The 12,794-nt window shown below is 39.5% G+C and overlaps 1 pseudogene; it reads left to right on the top strand.

Annotated features, from left to right (window-relative positions):
- The first annotated feature begins 1,992 nt into the window (after positions 1–1,992).
- Krt18-ps6 (keratin 18, pseudogene 6) overlaps positions 1,993–12,794 on the top strand; it is a 79,035-nt pseudogene continuing 68,233 nt past the window's right edge.

Below are 12,794 nucleotides of genomic sequence, written 5' to 3'. Positions count from 1 at the left end.
TGGACTCAATGGGGATGACATTAACTGAAATGTGCAACAATGTGGAATGGAACTGGAAGAGAGCACCTCCAGTAGATAACCCCCAGTTGAGGCAGAGGGGCACCCGCTCATCTTAAAAAATTTTAACCCAGATTTGTTCCTGTCTAAACAAAAACATAGGGGCAAAAATGGAGCAGGGACTGAAAAAAAAGACCCCAGTGACTGGTCCGACTTGGAATCCATCCCATGAGCGAACACCAAACCTTGACACTATTATCAACACCATATTGTGAGTACAGACAGGAGCTTGGCCTGGCTGTTTTCAAAGAGGCTCTACCAGCAACTAACTTAGACAAATGCAGATACTTAGAGCCAACCATTGCATTGAGGTTGGGGATCAATAGGAAAGAGTTAGAGGAAGGACTAAAGGAGCTGAAGGGGATGGCAACCCCATAGGAAGAACAACAGTGTCAACTAACCCCGAACTTTCAGAGCTCCCAGAGACTAAGCTAAAATCCAAGGAACATATATGAGGTGGTTCATGGTCCCAGGCACACATGTGCAGAGGACTGCTTTGTATGGCCTCAGTGGGACAGGATGTCCCCAGGGAAGCTGGTAGGCGTGAGGTCGGGGTGGGTAGAAAAGCATTCTCTCACAGGTGGGAGAGGAGTAGGGAAGGGGTGAAGAACTAGGGGAGAAGGGACCTAGAAGGGGGATAACTTTCGGAATGTAAATAAATAATATAACTTAATAAAGATTTTTTTTAAGTTTGTGAGAGCCAGAAGTGGTGGATGACTCTCAGGAAGCAGTTTCCCCCAGACACAACAGATCCTGGCACAGCATGTGCAAGACCTGCACAAGTTCACCAAGATAAAACTGCACAAGTTCACCAAGATAAAACTCCCAGCACCCAAAAGGGGAAGTGGGCACAAGGAGCTAACCAAGAAGCTATTTGCAACTGCTACATGCTAGAAGAGGATAAATCTCCCACTCAAGAGTATCTGGATACCCAACTGTGTGTGTGTGTGTGTGTGTGTGTGTGTGTGTGTGTGTGTGTGTGTGTGCGCGCGCGCGTGCGTGCGTGCTTGTCTGCTTTCCTTTGGTTTGGTTTGCTTTCATTTGGTTTGAGCTTGGGATTTTTGTGTGTTGGTTTCTTTTTCTTTTGAGAAAAAGAATGAGAGAAAGAACATGAAATGGTGGGTAAAAAGGGAGGTGAATCTGGATGGAGGAAGAATATTATCAAGCTATATTGTATCAAAATTTTTTAAATAAATAAATAAAATAATTTAAAGTGGCGAATATAATGTTATATGAGCTTTAATTATTTCTCAGTGAAAACTTTAAATTTTTTATATGTGTGTACTGTGTTTACATCATTTCCTCTGTCCCTCCCTCCTTCTCTCCCTCCCTCCTTCTCTCCCTCCCTCCTTTCTTCCTTCCCTCTAAATCAGCAGTTCTCAGCCTGTAGGTTGCAACCATCAGAAAACACATATTTCTAGTGGTCTTAGGAACTGCAACACTGCTCAAAATGGTTTGCTAGACTAACAGTAAAAAATAGTATTCAAAATTACAGTTATGAATTAACAACAAAGTAACTTTATAGCTGGGGGTTACCACAACATGAGCAACTGTATTAATGGGTCATTGCATTATAAAGATTGAGATCTAGTGATCTAAACCCATATAAATAAAAAATATATATCTTAGTATTTTTAAATTTATAGGTCTTTATATCAATACAACCTGCTAAATTTACTTTGTATAATGATACTTCTTAACCTAAACTTTTTAATCATTTCAAATCTTAGTTCAGGACAGTGTTTCCTAGCCATAATGTCAACTGCATGAAAAAATTAGAATGTATTTGAAGGACAATAAAAGTTAATCTATAATTCAATTGTACTGATAGTTGTATGCCTGTCACTACACAAAAAAGCTATTGAGTGGTTTAATGTACACATAACATTTAAACTAAGCTCACAAACAAAGAACACAGAGACTAAAGCGTACACGATGGCTATAGCAGGTAAGAAAGGAAGAGGAAAGCCGGTCACACTCAACTTCATTCAGCGAAGGAAGGGATGCCAGGAGACTGGGTGCAGAGCAGTAAGTGGATGGATGTGACTAGATTTAAGAGATTTCTAATATGTAAAAATCTCCAAAATTTGGAAGCAAACGTGGGGATAAATAACAGCAGTCTGTAAATGAACATGGTATTGGAATAATTTACTCTAATTAGCTCTTCAGAGAATAACTGCCAGATAAGTCTAAATAAATAATGAGAAAGGGCTGCTTTGACTAAGACACAAAGCTATTCTGCAAATGTTCTCTATAAAATGCTACATCTTTCTTGATTGCTCTTGGCAACTGCTCAGAAAATCTCATTTAATTGTTTTATTGTGAGACAAGATGTTTTGCCGTACCTTCTAAAACTTGTGTTCTAAAGTAGAGTTTTTGTCAGGATTTTAGGGTAAAAAAAAAACAACAAAAAACAAACAACGTGGGTGTTCATGATGCTCCATGAAAAACAGAACAACACTTTTATTTCAAAGCCAATGTTAATAAACAGAGGCCTGTATTTCAAGTAATCCTTTGCAAAGAAGAGAGACTGTCATTACTTATCTATAAGCAAGCCTGTCACCTTCAGTCCCATCAGCAAACTCATCATTTTGTGAGTTTCTCACCACAATCTACTGTACAATTTCTGTACACAATCTACCGTGCCTAGTCTTTGTAGCTGAGAGCACTCATTAATCTAATCTGGTTTAGTGTATTTTCAGAATTAGATAGCTAAAAGACAAAATGGTTTGCTAAGCTAACAGTAAAAAATAGTATTCCGAAAGTAACATTCTGGACTTAAAAGTACAGTTGATAAGGATTCTTAACCATTTTACTAGACTGAGGACATCCCTGACTTTGACATCACGGAAGTGAAATCCAGTCTTCTGCTGCTATCACTAGCTGGCATTTTCCTTTGCTTCATACCCAGAAATAGTTACTAATAAGAAAACGAATGTATTTTTCTAACTAATAGTAGTGCGTTAGCAGTAATAGAATATAAGAATTTCTAATGTACTAAGTTCTGCGAAGTGTGTCTAGAACTTTCCGAGTCTGAAAAGGAGGGATCGTCAAAACAGAAAGCTATTGCTGCAACAAACTTAATGTATCTTTCAGAAATACATAAACGGTGGCTAAGAAAATCATGTGTGAGGGAAAACTCAAGGTAAAGTTCATAATATAGTTTTAAAAGGCAAACATTAGGTTTTTACAAATACACTCTGTGGTCTCTGCTCCCAGACCCCGTGGGAGAGAGACCTCACCGCCTGGTCAGGTGGGTACTCCTGAGGCTGCAGAGCAGAAGAGACCACCAACACTGTCCACCCCTGCCCACATCCCTGGCCCAAGAGGAAACTGTATACAGCCTCTGGGTTCCCGTGGGGGAGGGCCCAGGAGCGGCAGGATCCCTGCGCCTGAGACACCACCGGAACCTGAAGGAAAAGACCGGATAAACAGTTCTCTGCACCCAAATCCCATGGGAGGGAGAGCTAAACCTACAGAGAGGCAGACACGCCTGGGAAACCAGAAGAGACTGCACTCTGCACACATCTCTGACCCCAGAGGAAAACACCAAACGCCATCTGGAACCCTGGTGCACGGAGGCTCCAGGAAAGGGTGGCGCAGATCTTCCTGGTTGCTGCCGCCGCGGAGAGCTCGTAGGCAGCACCCCATGAGTAAACTTGAGCCTCGGGACCACAGGTAAGACCAACTTTTCTGCTGCAAGTGACCTGCCTAGTGAACACCAGACACAGGCCCACAGGAACAGCTGAAGACCTGTAGATGGGAAAAACTACATGCCTGAAAGCAGAACACTCTGTCCCCATAACTGGCTGAAGAAAACAGGAAAACAGGTCTACAGCACTCCTGACACACAGGCTTATAGGACAGTCTAGCCACTGTCAGAAATAGCAGAACAAAGTAACACTAGAGATAATCTGATGGCGAGACGCAAGCACAGGAACCCAAGCAACAGAAACCAAGACTACATGGCATTATCAGAGCCCAATTCTCCCACCAAAGCAAACACGGAATATCCAAACACACCAGAAAAGCAAGATCTAGTTTGAAAATCATATTTGATCATGATGCTGGAGGACTTCAAGAAAGACGTGAAGAACTCCCTTAGAGAACAAGTAGAAGCCTACAGAGAGGAATCGCAAAAATCCCTGAAAGAATTCCAGGAAATCATAAATAAACAAGTAGAAGCCCATAGAGAGGAGTCACAAAAATCCCTGAAAGAATTCCAGGAAATCATAGATAAACAAGTAGAAGCCCATAGAGAGGAGTCACAAAAATCCCTGAAAGAATTTCAGGAAAACACAATCAAACAGTTGAAGGAATTAAAAATGGAAATAGAAGCAATCAAGAAAGAACACATGGAAACAACCCTTGATATAGAAAACCAAAAGAAGAGACAAGGAGCTGTAGATACGAGCTTCACCAACAGAATACAAGAGACGGAAGAGAGAATCTCGGGAGCAGAAGATTCCATAGAAATCATTGACTCAACTGTCAAAGATAATGTAAAGCAGAAAAAGCTACTGGTCCAAAACATACAGGAAATCCAGGACTCAATGAGAAGATCAAACCTAAGGATAATAGGTATAGAAGAGAGTGAAGACTCCCAGCTCAAAGGACCAGTAAATATCTTCAACAAAATCATAGAAGAAAACACCCTAACCTAAAAAAAGAGATACCCATAGGCATACAAGAAGCCTACAGAACTCCAAATAGATTGGACCAGAAAAGAAACACCTCCTGTCACATAATAGTCAAAACACCAAACGCACAAAATAAAGAAAGAATATTAAATGCAGTAAGGGAAAAAGGTCAAGTAACATATAAAGGCAGACCTATCAGAATCACACCAGACTTTTTGCCAGAAGCTATGAAAGCCAGAAGATCCTGGACAGATCTCATGCAGACCCTAAGAGAACACAAATGCCAGCCCACGTTACTGTATCCTGCAAAACTCTCAATTAACATAGATGGAGAAACCAAGATATTCCATGACAAAACCAAATTTGCACAATATCTTTCTACAAATCCAGCACTACAAAGGATAATAAATGGTAAAGCCCAACAAAAGGAGGCAAGCTATACCCTAGAAGAAGCAAGAAACTAATCGTCTTGGCAACAAAACAAAGAGAAGAAAAGCACACGAAGATAACCTCACATCCAAATATGAATAAAACAGGAAGCAATAATCACTATTCCTTAATATCTCTCAACATCAATGGCCTCAACTCCCCAATAAAAAGACATAGATTAACAAACTGAATACACAACGAGGACCCTGCATTCTGCTGCCTACAGGAAACACACCTCAGAGACAAAGACAGACACTACCTCAGTGTGAAAGGCTGGAAAACAACTTTCCAAGCAAATGGTCTGAAGAAGCAAGCTGGAGTAGCCATTCTAATACAAATAAAATCAATTTCCAACTAAAAGTCATCAAAAAAGATAAGGAAGGACACTTCATATTCATCAAAGGAAAAATCCACCAAGATGAACTCTCAATCCTAAATATCTATGCCCCAAATACAAGGGCACCTACATATGTAAAAGAAACCTTACTAAACTCAAAACACACATTGCACCTCATACAATAATAGTGGGAGATTTCAACACCCCACTCTCATCAATGGACAGATCATGGAAACAGAAATTAAACAGAGACATAGACAGATTAAGAGAAGTCATGAGACAAATGGACTTAACAGATATTTATAGAACATTCTATCCTAAAGCAAAAGATTATACCTTCTTCTCAGCTCGTCATGGTACTTTCTCCAAAATTGACCATATAATTGGTCAAACAACAGGCCTCAACAGGTACAGAAAGATAGAAGTAATCCCATGCATGCTTTCGGACCACCACGGCCTAAAACTGGTCTTCAATAAAAATAAGGGAAGAATGCTCACATATACGTGGAAATTGAACTATGCTCTACTCAATGATAACCTGGTCAAGGAAGAAAAAAAGAAAGAAATTAAAAACTTTTTAGAATTTAATGAAAATGAAGGTACAACATAACCAAACTTATGGGACACAATGAAAGCTGTGCTAAGAGGAAAACTCATAGCGCTGAGTGCCTGCAGAAAGAAACAGGAAAGAGCATATGTCAGCAGCTTGACAGCACACCTAAAAGCTCTAGAACAAAAAGAAGCAAATACACCCAGGAGGAGTAGAAGGCAGGAAATAATCAAACTCAGAGCTGAAATCAACCAAGTAGAAACAAAAAGGACATAGAAAGAATCAACAGAACCAAAAGTGGGTTCTTTGAGAAAATCAACAAGATAGAGAAACCCTTAGCCAGACTAACGAGAGGACACAGAGAGTGTGTCCAAATTAACAAAATCAGAAAGGAAAAGGGAGACATAACTACAGATTCAGAGAAAATTAAAAAAAATCATCAGATCTTACTATAAAAGCCTATATTCAACAAAACTTGAAAATCTGCAGGAAATGGACAATTTCCTAGATAGATACCAGGTACCAAAGTTAAATCAGGAACAGATAAACCAGTTAAACAACCCCATAACTCCTAAGGAAATAAAAGCAGTCATTAAAGGTCTCCCAACCAAAAAGAGCCCAGGTCCAGATGGGTTTAGTGCAGAATTCTATCAGACCTTCATAGAAGACCTCATACCAATATTATCCAAACTATTCCACAAAATTGAAACAGATGGAGCACTACCGAATTCCTTCTATGAAGCCACAATTACTCTTATACCTAAACCACACAAAGACACAACAAAGAAAGAGAACTTCAGACCAATTTCCCTTATGAATATCGACGCAAAAATACTCAAAAAAATTCTGGGAAACCAAATCCAAGAGCACATCAAAACTATTATCCACCATGATCAAGTAGGCTTCATCCCAGGCATGCAGGGATGGTTTAATATACGGAAAACCATCAACGTGATCCATTATATAAACAAACTGAAAGAACAAAACCACATGATCATTTCATTAGATGCTGAGAAAGCATTTAACAAAATTCAACACCCCTTCATGATAAAAGTCCTGGAAAGAATAGGAATTCAAGGCCCATACCTAAACATAGTAAAAGCCATATACAGCAAACCAGTTGCTAACATTAAACTAAATGGAGAGAAACTTGAAGCAATCCCACTAAAATCAGGGACTAGACAAGGCTGCCCACTCTCTCCCTACTTATTCAATATAGTTCTTGAAGTTCTAGCCAGAGCAATCAGACAACAAAAGGAGGTCAAGGGGATACAGATCAGAAAAGAAGAAGTCAAAATATCACTATTTGCAGATGATATGATAGTATATTTAAGCGATCCCAAAAGTTCCACCAGAGAACTACTAAAGCTGATAAACAACTTCAGCAAAGTGGCTGGGTATAAAATTAACTCAAATAAATCAGTTGCCTTCCTCTATACAAAAGAGAAACAAGCTGAGAAAGAAATTAGGGAAACGACACCCTTCATAATAGACCCAAATAATATAAAGTACCTCGGTGTGACTTTAACAAAGCAAGTAAAAGATCTGTACAATAAGAACTTCAAGACTCTGAAGAAAGAAATTGAAGAAGACCTCAGAAGATGCAAAGATCTCCCATGCCCATGGATTGGCAGGATTAATATAGTAAAAATGGCCATTTTACCAAAAGCGATCTACAGATTCAATGTAATCCCCATCAAAATACCAATCCAATTCTTCAAAGAGTTAGACAGAACAATTTGCAAATTCATCTGGAATAACAAAAAAACCCAGGATAGCTAAAACTATCCTCAACAATAAAAGGACTTCAGGGGGAATCACTATCCCTGAACTCAAGCAGTATTACTGAGCAATAGTGATAAAAACTCCATGGTATTGGTACAGAGACAGACAGATAGACCAATGGAACAGAATGGAAGACCCAGAAATGAACCCACACACCTATGGTCACTTGATTTTTGACAAAGGATCCAAACCATCAAATGGAAAAAGGATAGCATTTTTAGCAAAAGGTGCTGGCTCAACTGGAGGTCAAGATTTAGAAGAATGCAGATCGATCCATACTTATCACCCTGTACAAAACTTAAGTCCAAGTGTATCAAGGACCTCCACGTCAAACCAGATACACTCAAACTAATAGAAGAAAAAGTGGGGAAGCATCTTGAACACATGGGCACTGGAAAAAATTTCCTGAACAAAACACCAATGGCTTATGCTCTAAGATCAAGAATCGACAAATGGGATCTCATAAAACTGCAAAGCTTCTGTAAGGCAAAGGACACTGTGGTTAGGACAAAACGGCAACCAACAGATTGGGAAAAGATCTTTACCAATCCCACAACAGATAGAGGCCTTATATCCAAAATATACAAAGAACTCAAGAAGTTAGACCGCAGGGAGACAAATAACCCAATTAAAAAATGGGGTTCAGAGCTAAACAAAGAATTCACAGCTGAGGAATGCCGAATGGCTGAGAAATACCTAAAGAAATGTTCAACATCTTTAGTCATAAGGGAAATGCAAATCAAAACAACCCTGAGATTTCACCTCAAAAACTCAGGTGACAGCAGATGCTGGCAAGGATGCGGAGAAAGAGGAACACTCCTCCATTGATGGTGGGATTGCAGACTGGTACAACCATTCTGGAAATCAGTCTGGAGGTTCCTCAGAAAATTGGACATTGAACTGCCTGAGGATCCAGCTATACCTCTCTTGGGCATATACCCAAAAGATGCCCCAACCTATAAAAAAGACATGTGCTCCACTCTGTTCATCGCAGCCTTATTTATAATAGCCAGAAGCTGGAAAGAACCCAGATGCCCTTCAACAGAGGAATGAATACAGAAAATGTGGTACATCTACACAATGGAATATTACTCAGCTATCAAAAACAATGACTTTATGAAATTCGTAGGCAAATGGTCGGAACTGGAAAATATCATCCTGAGTGAGGTAACCCAATCACAGAAAAACACACATGGTATGCACTCATTGATAAGTGGCTATTAGCCAAAATGCTTGAATTACCCTAGATGCCTAGAACAAATGAAACTCAAGACGTATGATCAAAATGTGAATGCTTCACTCCTTCTTTAAAAGGGGAACAAGAATACCCTTGGCAGGGAATAGAGAGGCAAAGATTAAAACAGAGACAGAAGGAACACCCATTCCGGGCCTGCCCCACATGTGGCCCATACATATACAGCCATCCAATTAGACAAGATGGATGAAGCAAAGAAGTGCAGGCCGACAGGAGCCGGATGTAGATCTCTCCCGAGAGACACAGACAGAATACAGCAAACACAGAGGCGTATGCCAGCAGCAAACCACTGAATTGAGAATAGGACCCCCAGTGAAGGAATCAGAGAAAGAACTGGAAGAGCTTGAAGGGGCTCAAGAGCCCATATGTACAACAATGCCAAGCAACCAGAGCTTCCAGGGACTAAGCCACTACCTAAAGACTATACGTGGACTGATCCTGGACTCTGACCTCATAGGTAGCAATGAATATCCTGAAATAAAAAGCTCCAAGATATGTAGCAAAGACTTAGTGAATGAAAGATACTGAGGCAAAGTATATATGATTGCTCCCAGGTATGCCACAGCGAGCGCTTCCTTGTGCAGTACAGACATGCGTCCTCCATGCCCTGCTCCAGCTGCATTTCAAGCAGGACAGGGACATTTTTTGCTGCAGGTTGTCATTTTAATATCCTTCCTGAGAAAGAGCTGATACCTGAAGGCAGAGGGTCAATATTTCCAGCGATTTGGTGGAAGAGAAGCACAAAGCATGAACTACACTGTAGGATAAACACAGTGTTGGATGAGTATTCTTGAGCGTACACTGTTTCTGCATCAAACATTCTGTCTGGTACTTTGTATAGTTTACTCCTCACAGCAGAACTATGTTCTCATGTTTTCAATGCCAAAGAACAATGTTTGTTATAACCTCTAGGGCAGATGAGTGCAGAGGCGGAATTTTAGCCTGAGCTTATCTGCCTCTAAATTGGAGGTTTTTTAAACATTATTACATCATGCCTCATCATGAAAAATGGTTTATTTCTTTAAAATGAAAGATGAGATTATTCAGTAGCCACTGAATTATACAATGTACATTTATCTTATGTTATCAAATGTATAGGAAATCTTACTACATATAAATGTGTTTACTCTTGGAATTCATGTTATCTTTCAGATACACAATCTCATTTGAGCTAAATGTTATTTATCTAAGACCCAAAAAGCTTGTAGATTCGTTTGGTAGATGCCACATCTTTGGGGTCCTTACAAACCTTACAAATTCAGTGTTTGGAGAATCATCTTTATAGTTAAGATTTATCAGCTACAGAGAGACTAAGAAGACCAGAAACAAAGACCTTCTTGTGTATTTTTATATTCATGTGTTGTTTTGTTCAAGCTTTACCTGTTTATTTCTTTGCCATATATTTGCTTCTTTCCTAAGTACCTTTTCTGCTTTATTTCTTTCACTTATTACTTTTTGAGAATTCTGAACACGTGCACCTTATAGACATCATTTCTACCCCTGCCACTGTCCCCTGGTTTCTGCTACCTCAATCTCCCTGTCAAATTCATGACTTAAGTTTTTTTAATTATTACTGTTACATGCACATAGACACACATGAATACTATGCTACATTTAATAGATATATTGTATAGATTTTCTGGTTATATATTTTATGTTTATTTTAAATTTCTCAAAAATTTTGAAATTCTTACTAAAATTTTCAATAGCTGTAAAAAAAAGAATTCTAGAATGCACGTGGAAGAAAAACAATGTCTTCTATAAAACAAAACTTCAGTGGGCTGAACTGTGACCAAGTACAGAGTGTGCACTACACAAGTGTGCAGCGGGGAGGTCAGATCCTCGGCCCCTACAATACAGCATCAGCACGGCAGCTCCCCTCTAAACCTACCACTAGATAGTCAAAGACACAGGACCTCCAGGGCAAGTGGGTAGACTAACCAAACTGCTGAATGCTAGACAAGTGAAAGACTCAGCCTCAGCATGCAGGGGGAGAAAAATCAATGAAGACCTTGGACACCAACTTCTGCCTATACCATACATGTGCCACACACACATTTTCTAGTAGAGGAAATTGGATTACAGCAATGAATTGACTTGTTCAGTCTTCTCACACAGTCAGTGATAAAGCCAAAATGATGGCTCCTGACTTGTAGTCATCTTATTTCTTGGAAGTGCTCCTGACAGCGAGAGGCTAGAATGAACCCTAGTCATTTAATTGCCAGTCAAGGTTACATGACCTTATCCAAAGCTGCTTCCTAGTGGCCACCAGGGAGACAACCACTTTGTAGAAACACTGCCTCTCTTCCTACAAAAGGCTATGATGGTGTCACAGGTGGAGCCATTTCCTCTAGGGATTTTTGTTTGTTTACTTATGCTAAAAATGAAATTTTAATAAAAGATGCCTTTGAGGGATAATATGCTGCTTATAAAAAACTTTTTTCCTGTTTATAACCTAAAGAACTCTCCAAAGACATGGAAACCTACCAAAACTGCGCCAAAAAGATTCAAATGCAGTGTGTGCTATACACTCCTGTGAGAGTCTGGGGAAAAGTCGGAGAGGTTTGAAAAAGCAGGATCTGAATAAAATTCAGCTCCTTGATCAAAACACCTACACACAGGATAAATAACACGAGGACAAAGGCTGGCTGCTCCATCCAGCCTGGGCAAACAAGAACACTCCTGACCATAGCATGGTTAAAGAGAGCTGTCATAGTGGAGAGGATAGGACCAATCCCCTGACCTGAGCTCTACCAAACCAAACAAAATGGCAGATGAAACAGCTAAGGACACTTACATAATCATTATTTCTGTGTGGTTTAGTAAAAATAGCACAAGCACTGACCCAGATCATTGGAATGGCTACAAAGTACTTAAAAGTCTTCCCGATGGATTTAAAGAAAACATATATGTGAACATGATGCATGCAAATATAAAACAAAACACACGTGTGCGCACACACACACACACATATATATACACATATATATACATACACACATGCACACCCACATATATACATATATATACATATATATATATATATATGAAATATACACAACAGTACTATAGTTTGAATCTTGAATGTTCCCCCAGAGGCCCAGGAGCTAAAAGTTTATTTTATTTCGCCTGTGGTGCTATTGGGTGTTAGTAGAACCTTTAAGAGGTGGCACACAACCTATGAAAGTTATGCTGTTGGAGTTACCCTTGAGGGGATATTGGGACCCTGACTCTTTCTGCTTTTTGCTGCCACTAAGTAAACAGGTTTCCTATCCCATGAATTTCCACCGTGACACACTGTGACATCAGAGAGCTGAAGCAACAGGGTTCTGTGAAAGCAGACTGAAGCTGTAAGTCAAAGTGAATCTGTCTTCCTCTCAAGTTGTGTGAGGCACTTTTCACAGTGGAACAACTGACTTTAAAAATGTATCCATCTCCAGAGAAGAAACAAGTAGAAAACATGGGCAATAAAAAGGGACAAATGGAAAAAACGTGAAGGGAGACTTCAATAGGGAGGGGAGAAGGAGGGAGGAGGGTTAAATAACACTAAGGATGTTTGGGAAAGCCATAAGAAATTATAATTTAATGTTCACTTAAAATTACATAAATAATGAATGCATCTATACATACAACATACTTACATATATATACAAATATATTCATGCAGCTTAAACGAAGTTATACCATTTGAGGTGACAATGCTCCCCACCAAAGCTATAGAATTTAACAAAACCTCCAATG

The sequence above is a fragment of the Rattus norvegicus genome, chromosome 17, assembly GCF_036323735.1.
Source record: "Rattus norvegicus strain BN/NHsdMcwi chromosome 17, GRCr8, whole genome shotgun sequence".
NCBI classification, from domain to species: domain Eukaryota; kingdom Metazoa; phylum Chordata; class Mammalia; order Rodentia; family Muridae; genus Rattus; species Rattus norvegicus.
This window is presented reverse-complemented; position numbering and strand designations above follow the sequence as displayed.